Genomic DNA, 21,851 nt, shown 5'->3' on the forward strand with positions numbered 1-21,851 from the left:
GTCTATATCTCTATATATTTATAACTATCTACCTATCAATAATTTTAAATGCTTTTGTTTATTTTTGGATATAGGGCACATGCGCTTGCTGGATAGAGAAAGAGAGAGAGGGAAAGTGATAAATCACTTCCCCAGGGGAATGGTCACACCACAATCCCTTCTCCTCAGTTCTCCTCCCAGGATCTTAGGCACGCACACACACATCCCTGTGGTGATTTTCAAGCCACCAGGTCCAGGACTCAAACCATGGTTGGTCGCATGGGAGTCTAGCAACATGACTGCTACACCATCTGCTGGTCCCACTCTACATGCTTTTAAGCCACATGATTTGAATGTGTTCCTCCAAAATTCAAATATTTTTATTTGGTTGTGATGGAATGGAAAGGAAGAAAACTTAGTGTATGCTGTCGAAATGTGGGGCCTGTGGGAGGATATTAGAATTAGGTAAGTTCATCTGGGTGGCATCCCATGATTGAATCTTAGAGGGTTTATAAGAAGAGAGAATGAGACAGACAGAGACACACAGATGAGCACATGGAGTGACCCAGGAACCAAAACCTAGTCTTCCATAGGGCTTTTAGAATCACAGAACGTTGACCTAATCCTGTGCCATTACTGCTGAGTCCCTTTGATCTTAGTATAGTCTTGATCTCATTCCCTTCTCAGCTACTTTATTGCCAATATCTTCTATCAGTTTTTACCTTTTTTCCTTTAGTTTAAGTACCTTTTGAAAAACTAAAATTCTTACTTTAAATAGAGTCAGTTTTATCAATCATGTCATATAGCTAGCACCTTTTCTGCCTTGTTATGAAAATGTTCTTCACTCAAAGTGGGATAGGTAGTAATCTGCATTTCCTATAAAATGTGTAAAGCCTTGTTTTTTGATATTTGACTTTTTAATTGATCTAAAATTGCTTGAGTGTAAGGTAATAGACTAGAATTTAATTCCCCCAAATTTTTACCTATAGATGATTATTTTTCTTCAGTTCTGTTAACTGATTTTTTTCACATTGAACTCATCTTGTACGTCATGCTTGTCATATGTCATTTCCATGTATGTATGTGCCTGTTTAAAGTCCTTATTATAGTTAATCTGTTAATTCACAAAGGCTCTCTATAACATAACCTCCGTAATATTTATTATAACTTCATAAATCCTTATAACTGATAAGGCAAATCCTAACTCTTTTCTTTTTTTTTCTACAAAATCATCTGGGCTATTCTGGGCCTTCTCGTTTTCCATATAAATTTTAAAATCTACCTGTCGAGTTCCACAAAAACGCTTGTGGGTCTCAAGTGACTTTAAAAAAGTTCATCACATGGACTTAATCACTAGGGTCGAAGAGGAAGTAGTACAAAAATAGTCTGGCTTCTAAAACTACTTTGTAGAAATCATTTAAAATGTACACACTTTATATTTAATAATTATACATTTAAATATTATTTACTTTGAGATTTAAAGTCTATGTTTGCTTAGAGTTTTAAAAGGAAGCATTGAAATTTAAAATTTGTATTTTTTTCTACCATTGTAGTTTGCTGGATTGTGAAGATTTAGAATGATGTTATTTTGGCTTTACTTTAATAGTTGTAATGTAGGGAACCAGCAGTTAGTGTAATGGCTATGTCGCCGGCCTCCCATGTAGTCGACCGCGGTTCACGTCGCGGACCTGGTGGCTTAAAATTCATGCCAGGCGCGTGTGCGTGCGTGCCCAAGATCCCTAGAGGAGAATGGAGGAGAAGGGATTGCAGCGTGACCATCCCCCCTGGGGGGTGATTTCTCGCTTTCTGTCTCTATGTCTCTCTCTCTTTCTGGCGAGCGCACACGCCTTATAGCGAAAACCTCTCCAAAAAAAAATAGTTGTAATGTACAATGTCATTGAATGTTTCTTCTGGCCTTTTTTTTTTTTTTTTTTTTGGAGAGGTTTTCGCTATAAGGCGTGTGCGCTCGCCAGAAAGAGAGAGAGACATAGAGACAGAAAGCGAGAAATCACCCCCCAGGGGGGATGGTCACGCTGCAATCCCTTCTCCTCCAGTCTCCTCTTGGGATCTTGGGCACACATCGCACAAGTGCTCGGCATGAGTTTTAAGCCACTGCCTCCGGGACACGAACTGCAGTTGACTATGTGGGAGTCCAGTGACATAGCCATTATGCTAACTGCTGGTCCCCTCTTCTGGCCTTTTTATTCAGAGGTATTCAAGTAGCAAGGACTGCATTATTTTGTTATAAGGTGATTTATTTATTATTAAGTGAAAATAGATGAACCCTTTTCTATACCTCGTGCAATAATTTGGGTAAATCCAAATTGATTTAGTATTACTCTAGGTGATAATAGAAAGGAAGCCCTCTCCCACCCTCCCGACCATTCTCATAGGGCACGTTCCAAACCTGATGCATGGTTTGTATGAGCACATGCAAAGGACGACTACAATATGTCTTCATTCACTCATTACCTTAAATAGTCAAGGTTGTTAGGTGGGTGGCATGTAAACCTTTGGCTGCAATTTACTTAATATAGATGTAGTGACCAAAGGGAGTTTGTATTGTTGCTGAAATTATGTGATTTATTCATGATACATAACTTCATGGTGGATTTTAGCTTAGTTCACATGTCTGTTAGTTCACTGTATTGTTGTTATAAGGAATTTTTTTGTTTTTGTTTCATTTTCCCAGTTCAAATTTGCTCAAGGACATAGAATATGAGGACATTTAGTATTCTGGTACAGTGTACTCTGTTAATCCTTTTATGCCAAGAAGCTGGAATGTGAAAAGGTTGTAAAACAAGGAAACAAACTCAAATGGCTATTTCTAGTTTTAGCCTAATCCCATTATAGTACAGAGCCAATAAGCATGGTGGGTAAGATAATAAGAGGGAAAGCCACCTTATTTGTGTCTGAAATTCACTAAGACATCAATTCAAATTTACATTACGTGAAAAGGTATTTACAAAGCACAAAACAAAAGATAGGGTTTTTAAAAAGTGCATCTTCCATTCTTCTGACCATATTCTTTGTAGTGAGCTTTGCGTGGGTAGAAGCTTTTACTTTGGATTGAAATCAGTTAGAAGAAATTAGATTCTAGGATTTGTGATCTTCTCATTGGAAAATCAGTAAACTGAAGGGAGAGAGAGATAAAGCAAACTCTGTAAGTGAGAAAAATTAAAATTCTCCTTGTAAAATGAGGTTAAACACAAGATCAGACAACAAATGAACAGTAACTGAAATGAAAGCATGAGTCAACAGCACACAGAACATACTGTAGGACAAATTATGCCTCCAATATAGATGAAATCAATTTCATGCACAATTTATTAGTGCTGTCACGGATGGTCTATCCTAAGACAGAATCTAGGTGAATTGAGTTATATACCTACAGCAGAACCAAGTGGTCTTTCAGAGCAGCATTTCTTAAACTTCCTTGTTCCCTAGGGTGCTTGTTAAAAACACAGATTACTTTGCCCTACTTGAGATCTATAAATTAAGTATTTATTGTGCAGGAACTTCAGAATCTGTATTTATCATTGGTTAAGTTTGGAAAACGCTGTTGAGATAAGTTAACACATGATATGGAACAACAGTCAAAGCGTGTATGTGTATAGTTACACTTTATGGAAAATGACATTATAATTTTTAAGATTGTATCTCCCTAAAATACACAAAGTGAAATAGGGCAATCTACTTAATTTTCAATTGAGTTCTGTTTATTTATTTATTTTATTTATTTATTTTTTTCTTTTAAAAGTGTAACAATAGCTCTGGTTTTGTTTTCATTTTTTGGCGGGAGAACCTTTTTTTTTTTCCTTTTTTTTTTTTTTGGAGAGGTTTTCGCTATAGGGCGCGTGCACTTGACAGACAGACAGAGAGAAACATAGAGACAGAAAGTGAGAAATCACCCCCCAGGGGGGATGGTCACGCTGCAATCCCTTCTCCTCCACTCTCCTCTCGGGATCTTGGGCACGCACGCACACGCGCCCGGTGTGAGTTTTAAGTCACCGGGTCAGAGACGCGAACCGCAGTTGACTACGTGGGAGTCCAGCGACATAGCCATTATGCTAACTGCTGGTTCCCATTGGCGGGAGAACTTTTATGTTAGAGTGAAACTAGGGTCTTTTCATGAGCTAAACACAGGACTGTTAGAGCCTGTTTGAACTGAGGAAGCTCTAATTTTATATCTTCCTATGGTGATTAGGAAAATATAGTTTCCAATGTGCTTTTTACTAATCTCCATTAAAATAGCCAGCATGAAAGGAATTTCATATCTGATTTTTTTCTATAAGTATCAAAAAATTATTCAAAGCAACAACATAAAACAAGTTTTATTCAATAAATTCAGGTTATATTCTTACAGATAAAGTGTTACAGAGGTGATTTCAATTTTTTTTTTTTTAGAGGTGATTTCAATTTAAATAGATATTCAACAATCACAAAAACAAATTTTCCTTTGAAATTAGAGCATCTTGCACATGTAGCTTGTTTAGGAATTTTGCCTTCTGGAAGGAGGTATCTATTTTACAAGATACCCACTTATCCAGCAGGAAGATAGGTTCAAAGAGATTTGAGCAGCTTGCTTGGAGGCACACATCAGTCAATGGAAAGTCAGAAGTAAGTGAAGTATTCCTCACTGACCACCCGCCTCTTGTGGAAATGTGTTTGTTGTCATTGCTCTTTCTGAGACAACTTAGCCCTGGAGACACCCACATTTCTTGTGCTGTTGCCTGGAGTAGCCTTTTCCTTTCAGCACTCTAAGTGTCAAAATTGCTTTAGAGGATGATTAGTCAAAACAAATGCCTTTTCCTTACATTTTAATTTTATAGAGCATTTTCTACAGGAGCCAACTTGAGGGGCAGATGCTCTGGAGCACAAGCCTCATCTTTTCTTCCTGCTGGGACCACCTGGTTCCTGCCTCAGCACTTGGACACACCTCACCGTCCAGCTGCTTCCTCTGTTCCGAGCCCCACAGCTCCCTCAGTCATGGCACAAGTGCTGTGTGAGCAGTGACCCTTGTGGCTTCCTTGTCATCGTCCAGCTGCCTTTATCCTGAGCACTGACTTTAACAGATTCCTCTCACATTTCCACTGTCAGCCTGACCACAGAGCTTCCCTCGACCATTTTTACTTCCCTCCTGCCTGTTAGGAACTTCGGAGTGTCTCTAACACACCCTATCTGCCCACTGATGCCTCGTAGTTGAACTACATGAGAGTTTAGGGCTACCGCCTCCTTGGTGCGCTCTGCCTACTCTCATCTCCAAGGAGAAATAGGATTCTCTCCAGAAGTAGACATGGAATGTAGAGTGCTTCTCCAGCGTAGTTACAATGTTCTTCAATAAAGCTTCTATTAATTTGACTTTTGTGAAAGTATCCATTAAAGATATTCCTACATCACACATACGTCAGGTGCAAAGGTTCTCACTCAGTAGGCTTCAAAGACATGCATCGTAGGTAGCATAACTGCCATAGAACAAGCATCGCAGTAAGAACCCAAATATGCCAGTACACAGGTTCCGTGATTTTTCCCTAACTTCATCAACATTTCTTTTTTTTTTTTTTTGGAGAGTTTTTTTGCTATAGGGCGTGTGCGTTCACCAGAGAGACATAGAAACAGAAAGCTAGAAATCATCCCCCAGGGGGGATGGTCACGCCACAATCCCTTCTCCTCCATTCTCCTCTCAGGATCTTGGGCACACACGCACATGCGCCTGGCGTGAGATTTAAGCCACCGGGTCCAGGATGTGAACCATGGTCGACTACGTGGGAATCCAGAGACATAGCCATTATACTAACTGCTGGTTCCCACTTTATCAACATTTCTGACCTCAGGGAGTTACTTTGATGATCAGGATCATAAATGCTATATTAATAAAGTGTAAATTATAAAATTTTGTCTGCCATAGGATCATGGCATTCACCAGGTAAAAATTTAAATGAAATTCATTTCAGTATTAAAGTATTTAACATATTTTGACTACATTTAATTCCATCAAAGCAATGACACTATGTTTGGTAGTATTGCGGGACTCATAATGTTTTGAAATATATACAATAAGAAGCAAATCTCTTCTAATTAGATTGGGGGAATTTGTAAGCATTTCTTTTTGTGGGTACAGATAGACATGTCGATCTTCTTTCTCACTTTCTTCTCCCCTCTCTTTTCCTCTCAAACACACATTTTTAATTTTGCTTTGCTTTTTCTCTCAAGTTATTTCATAATTTATATGAGAACACAAATTATATGTTATAAAGGTAGCTTCATTTTTTTGTCTTTTTTAATCTAAATGTTTACATTATATCCTACTTACAATTCTCTTACCTTTGACTTATACTTCTAATTTTCATAAATGAAGTTATAAATATACACATTTGTCATGAATTTATTATGATCTAGATGCTTTAAAAATTATTTACATACAGTATTTCATTTGATGAGCATTTAATTTACTTCAATCCCATTTCCTTTCTTTCTTTCTTTTTTTAAAAAATTCTCATAGGGCATGTGTGCTGACCAGAGATAGACAGAGACAGAAGATGGTCACACTGCAATTCTTTCTCCATCTCTCCCTGCTTTCATGATTTGGGGTGTGTGTACAAATGCATTCAGTATAGTTTCCTAGCCACTGGACCAGGAATTCAAATGTGTTGTTGGTCATATGGGATTCAGCTGCCTTAACCACCAAGTCACAGGTTGAACTGGTCTTGTTCTATTTCTAAAAGTCTTGAAATAAAGTAGCTTTCAAAAGACATAAAATGACAAAATGAAAATAGCACTTGAGAAAATCAGGAATGGGGAAATAGCATAGAAAAAATGAACTGAAACAAGAAGTATGAATGCAGCTTTATATATTTATTATAGATATGCATCAAATGAAATTTTGGAATTTTAGTAGTGTATTCTGTGGAAAAAGAGTGTTGGTTAGCCTGGAGATGTAATTATTTACACAACTCCTGGTGTAAGCACAGCTTGCCTTGATTTGGCAATCTCAGGCAAAAAAATGTTTGGTCATATACTTTTATTAGACTTTTAAATGTAAAGCATATGAGCACATTTACAATGCCTGATACATATTACCAAATTTCCTTTCCAAATTTGACATAGGGAATTGTCACGTAAATTTTATAATTCAACAGGTGGAAAAAGTTTCTCTCTCTTTCATTATTTCTTATTTCATTGATTATAACAAAACTGAAAGTTTCTCATTGTATTTGCCTCTAGTTGTATTTGCTAATTTATGAATTGGCCAATTTCTTTTATATGTATATATGTAGTTATTTTAAACAGGGCAGATATTACCATAGCATGATCCTCCAACTTCAGTCTGCCAGCTTAGAGACTGTAGGTGTGTACCACCACACCTGGCTATTTTCTATTTGTGAGAAGGTAGTGCAGTGTTACCTAGAACAGCTTTGAGCTCATGATCCTCCTGCCAGAGATTGTTGCTAGGATTATAGTTGCATGCCATCCACCATGCTTAGCCTGGGAATTGAAACAAGGTTTTCCATGTGGTCATGGCCTATGGAACACAATGTCTTAGAGCCCATGCCAATTCAACTGGGTCCTTTAAGATTTTTTTTAAAGTTTGTCTATTTATTTTGAACATGAGAAAGGAAAAGAAAGAGAAGAGAAAGGGAGATAAACATGCCCCCATAACAGGTCCCTCCCCAAATCATGGCTGATCTGGATTATATGTAGATATGCGTATACTTGGGAGAGGTTTTTCAAAATGTGATCCCAGCAATTTCCACGTGGCTCTAGTTGTATTACCATCACCATTCAGCCCCATGACCCTGTAAGATTTTTATTGAGGGATTTTATATGGGGAAGTTGAGCCATGAGCTGGCACAGTCTATACAGGTAAATATTTTATAGTTTGTTAAGATTCAGTTTACTAAATTGTGTTTTACACAATTGAAGTGTTTATACCAAGTTGCAAATTTTTTCTTCTTTTATTATGGCAGGATATAGTCTTTCTTGTATGTTTTTAGTAAGAAAAATCACCCTCCATTCTCTAGTGTGCCCTTGGTTTTAAATGTCATTTAAAGCTGGAGGAAAAGAGAGCAGATAGCAGGGTGACAATGCATTCTGTCATTTTGTTTATATAGGCCAAACAGGCCTATTATAAACTTGGAATTTAGAAATACCTCAAACGTTAGACTAGACTTAAACATTTTATTGATTAAATTTTAAAAGATATAAATTTCATTCTTCTATGACAATTCTTTGCTATGGTCTACGAGGAAAAAATACTCTCTTCTAATTCTCTTGATACTTGATCTTCTTGTCAAACCTTCTAAAAACAATATTAGATCCATATTTAAGGATTCATTATACGAACACAGTATTCTTATCTGCTTTTATTTTTAAGAATTATTTATTTATATTTTTATTTTTTCAGTTTGATACAGGACATATGCACTTATCAGAGGGAAACAGAGAGAGAGAGAGAAAGACAGAGAGAGAGAGGGAATGTGAGAAAGCAAGCCTTTAGGTCTGGAATGTGAACTGTGGTCAGCCATGCAGGGGTACCAACTACTATACCACCTGGGGGCACTTAACATCTGCTTTTCTGTATTGTGTTGATTCCAAAAGAGTTTAAATTATCTTAAAGAAAAGGCAATCATTTTTAAAAAACGTTCAAGTTTACATGTTCTTTGAGTTATGCTATCATTTATTAAAAAAACAAAAATAATATTTTCAAGCACTGCTTTAATCAGATAGCTCTCTTGCCATGTTGCCTATCTAAACTAGAGCCTTCTTTTAAGATGCACTTTTTAATGTTTTGAAGAAATGTTGGGTAGTTTCTCAGAAAGTCAACCTGCTCATATTCCATCATGTCAACCACACCTGCTCCACCCACATGCTGTGTGGACGTGGACTGCTGGGGTCAGAGGAAATTGCCACTTTAATGTGCTATGATGCTTTCCCCAGAAACACATATTTGTAAACTTTCTGTGAGAACCAAACAGACAACATGAATTTGAATCCAGTTTAGGCCTTTAGAAGACCAGAACTTAATTTTTTTTTTTTCCACAGAGTTTGATGGATAAGAATATCAAGAAGCCTGGAAGATAGACCAAAATAACAACAAAAAAGAATCCAAATTTTTCAGTTTGAAGATAAGTTTGTCAGGTTAGAGTGTCTTACTAATGGAATTCAAGTGATACGGACATTTTATAATTGAGTCACAATTAATTAACCTTTTTCAAAGACAGTTTTGATTCTAATGTCTTTAAATAAGAGTAAGTGGGGAGGGATGGAGAGAGCAGAGATGACACAATGTCTGTGAGCTTAGGCAACTGTCCCAGAATTTCCTTTATCTCACCTCAATATAATGCATCCAGGACTTCTCAGTCTCGGCTTTTATTCCTCCTCGTTCTTTTCTTTTTATCTGTCCGTTCACTATTTCTATTCAGAGTGGAACATTGTCCTGATGAAACTGTCAAATGTACAATACTGCAAAGAGATAGCCAGAGATGGGTACGACTGCCTTTGGGTGTTAGAATGAGAAAATCAACTCATCGGAGGCTACAAGTATGACTTTAATTTACTGTATAACAGACTTCTTTTTAATTGTGGTAGTTGTTAAACACAGGAGAGCTGCTGGGGAATGAAGGTTTGCATTGCTCTCTCTGAATCCCACTTGTTAGTAGTATACCAGTTTCGACAGGTCTTAAAAAATATAAGTACCGCAAATTACTTGTGAAACTTTTCATTTCAGCTTATAATAACCCAACAACAGAAATGTCTCCAAAACCCAGACTAGTTTTAGTGTTCTACTCCTTCTGAAAAATTTTGTGCAGTATGATTTTCAAACTTGCCATAATAGGTTTAAAATCTAACCTGAGGGGTCATTATTGTCATTGATTGAGATTAAATTCTGAATGATTCAAATATACATTAAAAACTAATAGTTTTGGGACCAGCAGATGATGTAATGGTTACATCGCTAGATTGCCACATAGTCACCTATAGTTCGAGTCCTAGACCTGGTGGCTTAAAATTCACACTGGGCATGGGTTGTGTAATGGTTACAATAATGTTGGACTCCCATATAGTTGACTACGGTTTGAGTCCTGTACCCAGCTGCTTAAAACTCTCTTAAAAACACTGAGTGAGTGTGCTTGTGTGCCCAAAATCCCTACAGAAGAATGGAAGAGAAGGGATTGCATCTGGTTATCCCCCTGGGGGGAGATTTCTTGCTTTCTGTCTCTCTGTCTCTGCCTTTCTGATGAGCACATGCACATGCACCCTAAAGAAAAATATTTCTTCAGAAAAAAAATACCATTCCTTTGTTGTCAGGCAAAAAATGCAAGATTACCCTTTTTAATTTTCTTAATTGTCAAATCAGATGAAAATTAACCACCTTTAGGTTGTTTTTAAAGAATTTTTATTTATTAATTCCATTTGTTATTATTATTTTTAATTTGAAGAGAGAGGGACAGAGAAAGGGAAAGCAAGAAAGCAAGCTGCCAGGTCTGGTACTCAAACTGCAATAGGCCATGTGGGAGTCCAGCACCTTTAACCACCATACCACCTGCAGGCTACACCTTTTAATTTTTATTGGTAGTCAGTACTAGGTGATTACTAAATGAAGCAATCTGAATTTAAAGTATGAAAAATTCGTGTCTAATATATTTAATATTAGATGTCTTTGATGTCTATTCATAAAACTATGCAAGTTTACTGCTGATTCCCCAAGATCATTGTTATGTGTGATATTATGTGGCAGCTTGGCTGGGTCATGAGATACTCAAGTAGCTGGTCGTACAGTATTTCTGGACATGTCAGTGTTGGAGGGTATCTCTGGAAGATAATAGAATTGGAATTGGTGGACTGGATAAAATAGATTGTCCTCCCCAATGTGGACGGGAGTCCTCCAACCCACAGAGGACCTGAATAGAACGAAAAGTTGGAGGAAGATTAAAACCCCTCTCTCTGCCTGACTGCATGAGCTGAGAAAGTGGTTTTCTCTTTTCCTTGAAATGGGACCTATGACACTGATGCTCCTGGTTCTTAGGCCTTTGGACTTGAGATGGAATTTGTGTTACTGTCTCTCTGGGCCTCCCACTTGTAGATGGCAGCTCATGAACTTTCTCAGCCTCCTCCATAATCACAGAACTGGTTTTCCCCCTCTTTCTGTAGCTTCTATAGCTAGACAGATCTCATTGGCTCTGTTTATCTAGAGAACAGCAATAACATAACCATGATAAAACTGTTGATCAAACTATGTTTAATGGATATATGGAACTGAGTGAAAACAGCATCTTGATTAAATCTTATCAGTGTTTCAGAATGGGAAAAGAGGGAAGGATATTTGTAGGGTTTGAGGATCTGGAATGACTAATTTTTAAGGTAGGCCTTTCAAAGTTGAGAAGTGGTCAAAGTTTTGGGCATAATAGCTTTGGATAGGTGGATACAGCAAACTGAGGGGATGAACTCATAGAGTAAGGGTGTGCAAGGTATTCATTTTGATAAGTCAACTCTTTAGTTACTACTGTTTTTTCTTGTAATAACAGATATTTTATAGAGCAACAGGCTAGATTATTGTTTTTCTGATACCAGAAGGGTTTAACACAGGAATAGGAAAGTATGCCTCTTCCAAACATTAACATAATACTAGGAGTTATATTAGTTTTAATTTATCAATTTCAAGTTTTATCTCTTAAGTCAATATTTATCAAATGTAGTATTAAAATGAATAATTACTTATTCTAAATTTAAAGTTTTAAGGTCCTTCATTTTTTCCTTTATAATGAAAGGGTAGATTAACTCTTATTTTCATATTTCCTTTATCTAATATTAGTTATGGTATTGTGACTTCCAACTAATACAGTATTTTTAAGTCACAGAGACAATTTCCGACACGTGAAATCTGTATTAAATTTTGTTGAAGCCGAATCCAAACCTTTTTGACGTCACACGTCTTGAGTTGATTTTCAGAGGATCCATTAAGACCACGATTTAATGTAATGTAAGTGCTAAGGATAAAACTTGGCAAGGAAATGTGCTTATAGATAATTTACTGGAAAAATGATTTCTTATTAAAGTAACGTATTTTTCATATGCCACTGGAAAGAGGACAGAATGTAAAATAAAAACTATGAGTTTAAAATGCTGACTTGTTAATTAAGATAATGTTTTGTATAAAATATTATGGAGTACAAATATTTTGAAATAATATTAAAATTTTTTAATGTTAATACAGAAAAGGAAAAAAAAATCTCCAAATAGTTGTACAATAGTGACATAAATAAAGAAATGATTAAACAGTCATGTAGCCATTGTAATCATGCTTATGAAAACTTTATGGATTATGGAAATATGGGACAGTTCAAATATAGTAAGACTAGTAAAAAAATTATATTTGCAGTATGTATAAGCTCATGGCAGACACTACCAGTTGCCTGCCAAATATTCAGTGTATTCCATTTCATTTATAGTGATTTGTTCGACATGAGGGAAATACCCAGCAAGGATCTATCTTACTCTAAATCTTTTTAAGATTGGGGTAGACTGGAACCAGCAGTTAGGGTAATGGCTATGTCGCTGGACTCCCATGTAGTTGACCACGTTTCGCCTCCCGGACACAGTGGCTTAAAACTCATGCTGGGCGCATGTGCGTGCATGCCCAAGATCCCAAGAGGAGAATGGAGGAGAAGGAATTGTGGCGTGGCCATCCCCCCTGGGGGATGATTTCTCGCTTTCTGTCTCTCTGTCTCTCTCTCTGTGTCTGGTGAGCACACGAGCCCTATAGCAAAACACTCCCCCTCCTCCCCCCAAAAAAATAATTGGGGTAACCACATGATATTCCACTGTGGATTTCTGGGAAACGCTTTACTGACATAAGTACGATTCCTGTTTGATGCTCCCTTATTCTTTCTGGGTGGAATAAAAAGAGCAGTCCTCTTGCTATTGTGAGGTTGATATGAAGATAAAGATGCAAGCTAAAGACAGAGGAATAGAGAAGGTGGGGGCCAGGACCCTGGAAATGACAGCAGCCCTGGACTCTTTATTTCAGCACTCACTGTTATGTCAAAACAAAATAATCTGATAATGGAAAAAAATTGGAAATATTAAGAAAATCACTTGCCCTTTCATTAAGCCACTATGATCAGTTTTCACAGAATACTGCTAAATACAATTCTCAAGTGACACAGAACTCATTTCTGCTAAAAGTTAAAGAAATAAATAAATGAATAAATGGAGGAAAACAGAGCAATTATTAATTGTAGTAATTTATGCATATTGTTGTCAATTTAAACCATCTCATGCTGTCTGTGTGACACATTTTCAAATATATGCAATGAATACATATTTGTCCTACTTTAATAAATAAGAAATAGATGTATTTATGTCTACTGTATCCTTTCATTTAAGGAACAAATTATAGCGTGATAAGGTTAATAAACCTACATTTCTTCATGACACATAGACTAGACATGCGTATAAGAAAAAGAAGAAAAATCTGTTGATGTTTATGTAGAATAAAAGTCTATTAGGCAACTAATATGCCTTCAGACATACTTGGAATCTGCCCAAACAAGGTTAGCAAATATGTGAATAGAGAAAGTTCAACTAATTTAAGCCAAGAAGCTCTGAGGTTTCTGTTTCTTTCATAGGTTGTTTAAAACTTTAATTCAATAGAGAAACACTGTGTTTAGTAAGACCCATGGACTATTAATAAATGCTCATAACTGTACATGACTGCTGATAAGGAAAGGATGCCTCTGTGCTCATCAGCCCAATGTGATCTTTCTTTTTCTTTCTTTCTTCTTTCTTATTCTTTTAGGTTTAAAGATGCTTTTTTTTTCATGAAAAAAGGAATATTTAACAGACATAAGAATGGACAGTAATTGACTATAGTAAAAATCTTTGCTTGCTTGACATGCAATGCATCTATGCTCTGAGAACCCATATCATGTGCTGTAAAAACTTATAAAAACTAAATGTAAATAAAATTAAATGGAAATACACAGCTTTGCTCAGGTTTAATTTACCTATCACACAATTCACCTATTTAAAATGCAACAGAAAAAAGAAAAAGAAACTCTGCAACTGTTACTAGTCATTCCCCATTGCTCTTCCTCTCCCAGCTCTTGGCAATCACTTATCTGCACTCTGAATTTATGAATTTACCTATTGTGGGCACATTTTAAAAATATCCTTCCTATATAACTGTAATTGTATATCCTATGATAAAACTCTTCTCATCTCTTACCCATTCCCCCCAACTACCCAAGTCTTTGGTGACCATCCTGCTCTTCTCACCCTCAGCTGGGCTGGACTGAGGTGTACATCATGTTGGCTAAAGTCTCTTTACAATCTAAATGATATACAGTGATCTATTGTATTGATAATAATATAAAAATATATTCATTCATTCATTTATTTTAACTTGACCAAAGAAAGACAGACACACAGAGAAAAGGAAAGTGAGAAAGCAAACCACCAGGTCCAAGATGCGAATGGTGGTTGGCCATGTGGGACTGTCCAGCACCTTAACCATCACACCACCTGCTGGACCCAAGATCAACTTTTTAGATTACTATTATGCATGAGATCTTGGGGTTCTTTATCATTGTTCTTTATTTGGTTTATGAATCTATCTCTTGTAGTGTTAGTATTTATGAAATAAAACATGCTTTTTAAAAAATGAAGTAACAATTTAAATGAAAACTCTGCTAGTTATCCCAATCGATAAGGTGAATATTTTAAAATTCTTATTTCTATCTCACTTTCTCTCCTCCACCCCAGTGATAATTTAGGATCAAAAGAAGTAAATGGATTTTATTACTCTGCTGAAAAGGTTTATAATGTCAAAAATGTTCGAGGACCATATATAGTTCTAAAGTATGAGAATACTTATATCAAAATTGATGTAAGCAAAGTTTTTATATTAAACTTGGAGAGATGTGTTTTCTTTTGTTTCATGAATTATTCAACAACACTGGCTGGACCTATGTGAATATCATATCACACCATTACCATTGTAAGAGGTTGAAACAATCAAATCCAAGATTCCTCTCTGTAAGTGTTAATTGTCTTTCTAGAAGCCAGACCACCAGGGTACCATCACTTTATATACATGTAAGAGCTAGAATGTAAGAGCTGCTCATTTACTCCACTCTTTCATTTTACAGATGGGGAAAGGAAACAATTTTAAGCTCCTAACAAACTGAAATGCCCTTATTTCTCCCAACATTTCACTCTGTTCCTCACCTCAGGACCTGAACATAATCTGTTTCATTCACTAAGGACACCTCCAACTTGCTTGGATAATGCTAAACTTTTCAGTTCCAGAAAGATTTTCTTGAACTGCTCAGAACTCCCCAAATCTGTAGCCTCTTTCTTTGTTCTCACAGAGAAACTTTATTTCTTTTGTCATTTTGTCTTACAATGTTGGATAGCAATTGTAACTAAGTTTTCTTTTATTCATCATCGTCCAGTATGCAGCCAATTAGCTCACACACAGTAGGTGTTCAAAAATATTTATACATTGAATGAATCACTGCTTAATCATTAGCAATCAAATTTGTAATTTCAAGAACTATGTTGGTAAAACACACACATACCTACATATAAAAGTAAAACTTGTGTTTCTGTTTTGGGATTATATAATTATAGGTAGAAATAACAGAATAGTTTTAATTTTGTGAAAAAAATTGACTGCTTCTTTGACTGCATGAAGTTAGAAAAACAGTAATATGCTCATATTATTTTAAAGTGGAAAATTCAAATTTCCCAGGAAACATTGCAGTATTAAGTAACAATAATTATATGTCCAGAAATATTGATACATAAATTATTATATTCATACAATGGAGTCCTAAGCTGCAATGAGGATAAATGAACTACATTTATAAGCAATAATCTGCATAAATCTCACAAAAGTGATGTTGGATGGGAGAAATAAGACACCCAAAAGTACATATATACTGCTTCATTTACCCACTGTTCAAAAATAGATAAAACCATTCTGTGGTGTTGGAAATCAGAATAGTGGTTATTTTTAGGGGGAGTGGTGACCAAAAGGAGGGAAGAGGGTATTTCTGAGGTTCTGATCCTACCAAGTTTCTTCTTATAGATTCTGGTATCCCAGGTACTCATTTTATGTAAATTTATTGTGGTCTATATTTATAATTTGTTCTTTTATGTATATACATTTATTTGAATATAAAACATATACATACATCTTCCCCCTACACCACCACATATGTTAATCCCTCCAAATTTAATGCCCCGTGAAGTAGAATTGATTAATAAATAATTCAAATAGCTACACATATACACATGTTTATACTCACTGTCAGGAATCTATAAATAAATACGCCAGTCTCCAACTACTTATGAACCATTGCACTATGAATTGATGCATGCTTATTGGCTTTCCTACTCACCCCCCCCCCTTTCTTCACTTCTTCCTTTGTATTTTCCTGACTTAGTTCCTAATTAGGCTACCTGTACCAAAGCTCTTGCCTCAAAATTTGTTTTAGTGGAGACACAGGACACTTCTGACATGTGTTTACCACTTTGGAACTTTTTAAATTATGAATTTACTGTCTTGTTCCATTAGTCTTCGAATTTCATAAATATAGATCCTCAACAGATTAAGAAATCACAGGAGGAAAATCTTCCTCCATCTCATTTCAACATTTTTATAAATGGACAGCCAGATGCTATACACAAAATAAGTAAATATGAGGAACACTATCTTACCCCCCATTTCTTCTGGCTCTTCATCCAGGACAAGTGATTGAAGATAAATTATTAGTTATTTTCCTCAATGTTAAGATGTATTTGCAGGAACCTGTGTTTCGAATGTCAAGAATGATGTATTAATATATCATCAACCATTACATCTAAGCCACTCAAAAATATCTCCATACCACTTAAAACTCTTGTGAGAAAGACCTATCCAACAGGAAAACCTCCGACATTTTTTCGTATGTGTTTCTCAACCTATGTAAACATCATGTTTGAAGTCACTTTATTTTGTAAAAGCTGCTGTAACAAAGTAGCACAGACTTGCCCGCTTAAACAACAGAAGTCACAGTTTCAGAAGCTAGAAGTCTAAGATCAAGATGTCAGTTGATTCGTTTTTTTCCTGAGGCCTTTCTCCTTGGCCTCTAACCATATCAGTCAGGTTAGATTAAGGTTCACGCAAATGGCCTCATTTTAACTTAATCGTCTCTTAAAAGGCCCTGTCTCGGACAGAGCAGCATTCTGAGGCACTAGGGTTATTATTTTAACATAAAATTTTGGAAAACAAAATTCATTCTGCAACAGCTACTTTGGTCTAGAAAATACAATGATAGAACCCACTAAAAAAGGCAAGAAGGGAAGCTGGTCATTGTTTTGGCTGAGCAAAGTTATGACATAGAAGGCTCTCTCTAAACTAGATACATGTCTACATGAGGCAAGAAATGCAAAGCAAAGACCCTCATCAGCAATAAGAGTGTGACTTTTCTGGAGCCACCTACGCTTTGTTTTTGGCTGCCAGAGTGAACCATTCTAGATGAGAAAGAACACTGTCCATCATATTACAGAATATACATTAGTTTTTCCGACTGGTATTGTAGGCTCTTTAGAGACAGACTCCCCTGGGATTTTATCTATCACTAACCAGTTCTGATATTGTGTCTGCTATTTAATCTCTTAATTATCTATGAAATGAGGATAATATCTCTGTTACAGAATTCACGTGAGGTATAAATGACAGTGCATATAAATTGCTATGCACACGGTAGGTCTTAGTAGATATTCAATGAACTTTTGTATTTATGTTCTCACTATCTTACAGGTCCTGAGAAGATACTTAAACCATGTACATTTTGAAATGGTGAAGAAGGATGAAGCAATAGACACCTTAGGTGGACAGGTGCATGAGAATATTGGGGAAAATAGAAAGTGTTCAGAAACCAAAGGGTAGATAAAGATTTAAATAAAAAAGTTTTTAAATCATATTTTTGGTTAATGTATTAGGAATATGAAGAGTATCAACAGAAATATTGTTTATAGAACCTAATAATGACAACTAATTAGGCCTCAAAAGATCAATCAAAGGAATTCTTATTCATCTTCAATGATTATTAGCTTATTCATTGTTCCGTATGTCACCTTGACGTTCTATGGTAATCTGGAAGGTCAAAACTAGCATGTTTTAATGGACCTCTGCACTTGTTTGTCGATGCTTCCACTCGCTTGCTTTCTGTACTTTTCTAGGCATTTGCCTAATGGATTTGGGATATTGACAGTTGTAGAGTCATGGATTTGAACCATGCAGAGTAAATACCTAAATGTTTGTTTGTTCTGTTCACACACTAAGAAAGTAAACGTGGGTGTCTTTTAAAATCATGAACAACTACAATAGAGCAATGCAGGTTAAAGCAGAGTCTAAATCATCCTTAAAATAGCAGAACAAATAGGCACAGAGCTTACTTGTGCTTGGCCATTTTTATCTTGACTACTACTATATAATTCCCCAAATATTGCTCTTTAAGTTCTGTATGCACTGTAAGCACATCAGTCTTTCTTATCCTAGAAATACTTCAAACAATATAATTTAACTCAGTGGCTAAACCTCTGAAAATTTGTATTTTTAAACAAGTTTTATTTTTAATTATCCAATACCGCCAAATTTAGAAAATGCCAAATAGTATTCTAATGCTAAATGATTTGCTTTTCATCTCCTTTTGCTTGTGCCTCATTAAATTATTGTGTAGGAGAAACTGACACATTAAAGACCCACAAAACGTTACTGGAAAATTGTAAGGAAGAAAGAGAAGATGACAACTATAATAGGCTAAGAAAGATGATGGCATGGACCATAAAGATAAGAAAGCAAGTGAAGAAAGAGATGATCACACTATTAAGGCTTCTTTTCTCTGTCTTCACTGCCAGCTTCGATCAAAGTAGCTGGCTTCAGAATAGTATATCTATCCTTGAGGTTACATTCATGCATGACTCTGACCTGGGTATCTAGTAGTTAATTTAGCCAAGCTTTTCTTTTCTTCTTCTTCTTTTTTTTAAAATTATGTACAGGTGTTTTATTATTATTATTATTATTATTAGCTTCTTTTCTCTGTCTTCACTGCCAGCTTCGATCAAAGTAGCTGGCTTCAGAATAGTATATCTATCCTTGAGGTTACATTCATGCATGACTCTGACCTGGGTATCTAGTAGTTAATTTAGCCAAGCTTTTCTTTTCTTCTTCTTCTTTTTTTTAAAATTATGTACAGGTGGTTTATTATTATTATTATTATTATTATTATTATTATTATTATTATTATTATTATTATTATTATTATTATTATTATTATTATTATTATTATTATTATTATTATTATTATTATTATTATTATTATTATTATTATTTATTTCCACATGCACGGAGAGTCATGGTACACAACATAACAAATTTAATTTTAAAAAAGCTCTATCCATCTCACTGGGATAATCACTGTTCTAGTTTTCTAGTTACAGTGGGAATAGGGAGAAACCATCAAATGGATAATACAACTTCTCATCTAGATAAGTTTCCCTTTTTTTCTTTAGTTTCTCATAAGAAAGAGAGGCAAACAGAAAGAGAAGCACCGTAACATGGTCCTCATGCCATGATATACCCCCTGTGTTGGCTGGCCAGATCATAGGCATATGCACACACATCTGTTATGTACAGAGAGGTCTCCAGGATGTGAACCAGTACCTTTCCTGTTTGGTCCAGGTGCAAATGTCTTCTGTGCCACTGTCTAGTCCCCAGAAAAGTATCCTGACTTTGTTTTACATGTTAATTGTTTTTTGCCAAAAACATTAACTATTTTTTTATTTTTAAAATATTTTTTACTTATTTACACTTAGCCACATAATAAAGAAATAGTCCTTGATAGTATCACTAACAACAACAATATACTTTTCTTCACAAACTACAAATATCTTTTGGAATTTTAAATTTTTATGTTTATAAAGTATATATGTTTGAGCTTGTAAGTCCAAAATATTCTTGTTACCTTTGAGGATGAATAAGCAGTATAGATTCAATACATAGTGTACTTACTGAAAACCATATTTTATGGGGAGAGTGAGTGCACCGCTACGGGTTGACCTGGAGGGAATGGAGGAAGCGGTCATGTCTCACTACCCAACATCTCTCTGTTCATTAGGAATGTTGCAGATGCCACCAGGCCTGAGAAAGTGTGCTGTGAATTTGGTCTATATGGTCCTGTAGTAGACATTTACACTCCACTTGACTTCTACCCTCGTCACCCAAGAGGATTTGCTTATGTTCAATATGAAGATATTTGAGATGGCGAAGATGCTCTTTATAATCTCAATGAAAAGTGGGTATGTGGTCGTCAAATAAAAATTCATTTTGTACAAAGTGATCACAAAACACCAGGGCAAACAAAATCAAAAGAGCATCATCTCTGTTCTCCAAGTGATCGTAGGAGATCAGAAACTCCAGCCAAAAGAGAACTGGAAGTCAAAGTTATTCAGGGGAAGAAACATAAGGAATTCCGACAGCCTTAAAGAGTCTGGACACTGGCAAGTTTCTTACAGCCAGTCTAAATCCCATTCCAAATCACTATCAAGGCAGTCTGCCTCACCAAGGCAGTCAGAAACTCCAAGAAGGAGTTCTGGTTCTAATGGATAGTCAAGGTCCACATTCTTTCTTTCTTTATTTATTTTTTTGGAGAGGTTTTGCTACAGGGCATGTGCGCTCACCAGAAAGACACAGAGAGACAGAGAGACAGAAAGCGAGAAATCATCCCCCAGGGGGGATGGCCATGCTGCAATCCCTTCTCCTTCATTCTCCTCTCAGGATCTTTGGCATGCAAGCACATGCGCCTGGCGTGAGTTTAAGCCACCGGGTCCGGGACTCAAACCCTGGTCGACTACATGGGAGTTCAGCGACATAGCCATTACACTAAAGGTCCACATTCTTATAAAAGATCCAAATCAATAGGAAAATCACAATCAAGTTCACCTCAAGAGCAGACTAGCTCAGAAAGAAAATTAAGATCACATGAAAGACATTCTGACTCCATTGCAAGATCCCCATGTAAATCTCCCAGAGGTATACCAATTCTGAAACTAAAGTGCAAACAGCAAAACATTCCCATTTTGGGGCACATTCCAGATTTTGGAATTGGTGAAAACAAAACTGAAGAGCACTATGTAGCCTTTAATAAAAATTATTAGACCTCTTAATAAGTTAAATAAAACTTCTTCAAGGCTTACAGAAAATGTGAGTTGATAATTACTTTGGGTGTGTGGAAGAAATAATATCTATCTCTAGCTTTGTATTAAAAAAAAGAGAAAAGCAGGGGCCAGCAGTTAGCGTAATGGCTATGTCGCTGGACTCCCACATAGTTGACCACGGTTCAAGTCCCGGACCTGGTGGCTTAAACTCACGCCAGGCACATGTGCGTGCATGCCCAAGATCCCGAGAGGAGAATGGAGGAGAAGGGATTGCGGCATGGCCCTCACCACTGGGGGGTGATATCTCGCTTTCTGTCTCTCTGTCTGTCTGGCGAGCGCACGTGGCCTATAGCACAAAACCTCTCCAAAAAAAAAAAAAAAAAGGAAAGAAAGAAAGAAAGAAAAGCAGCATACTTTAGTTTCACAAAATATTTTATAGATCAGGCTCAAACATAACAACCTATTATCTATCTACAGTGTATCTTGCTATCTAATCTGGTTTTTATACATTTATAAAATACAAATTCCTAGTTTTATCAACATCTGATTTGAATACTGGCACACTTACATGATATTTGTTGCCGTTGGTTACACATTCAAAACCACGCATGAAAAAAGTTGATCTATATTTTCCTGTTATTGTTTTCCTTACCCATTAGTGGCAC

The 21,851-nt window shown here is 36.1% G+C and overlaps 1 pseudogene; it reads left to right on the plus strand.

The window, feature by feature from the left end:
- Positions 1-412: 412 nt before the first annotated feature.
- Positions 413-21,140, plus strand: LOC102499704 (serine/arginine-rich splicing factor 12-like; annotated as a pseudogene).
- The last annotated feature ends 711 nt before the right edge of the window (positions 21,141-21,851 follow it).

Source organism: Tupaia chinensis, unplaced genomic scaffold (genome assembly GCF_000334495.1).
Source record: "Tupaia chinensis unplaced genomic scaffold, TupChi_1.0 Scaffold140508_1, whole genome shotgun sequence".
In the NCBI taxonomy this organism is placed as follows: domain Eukaryota; kingdom Metazoa; phylum Chordata; class Mammalia; order Scandentia; family Tupaiidae; genus Tupaia; species Tupaia belangeri.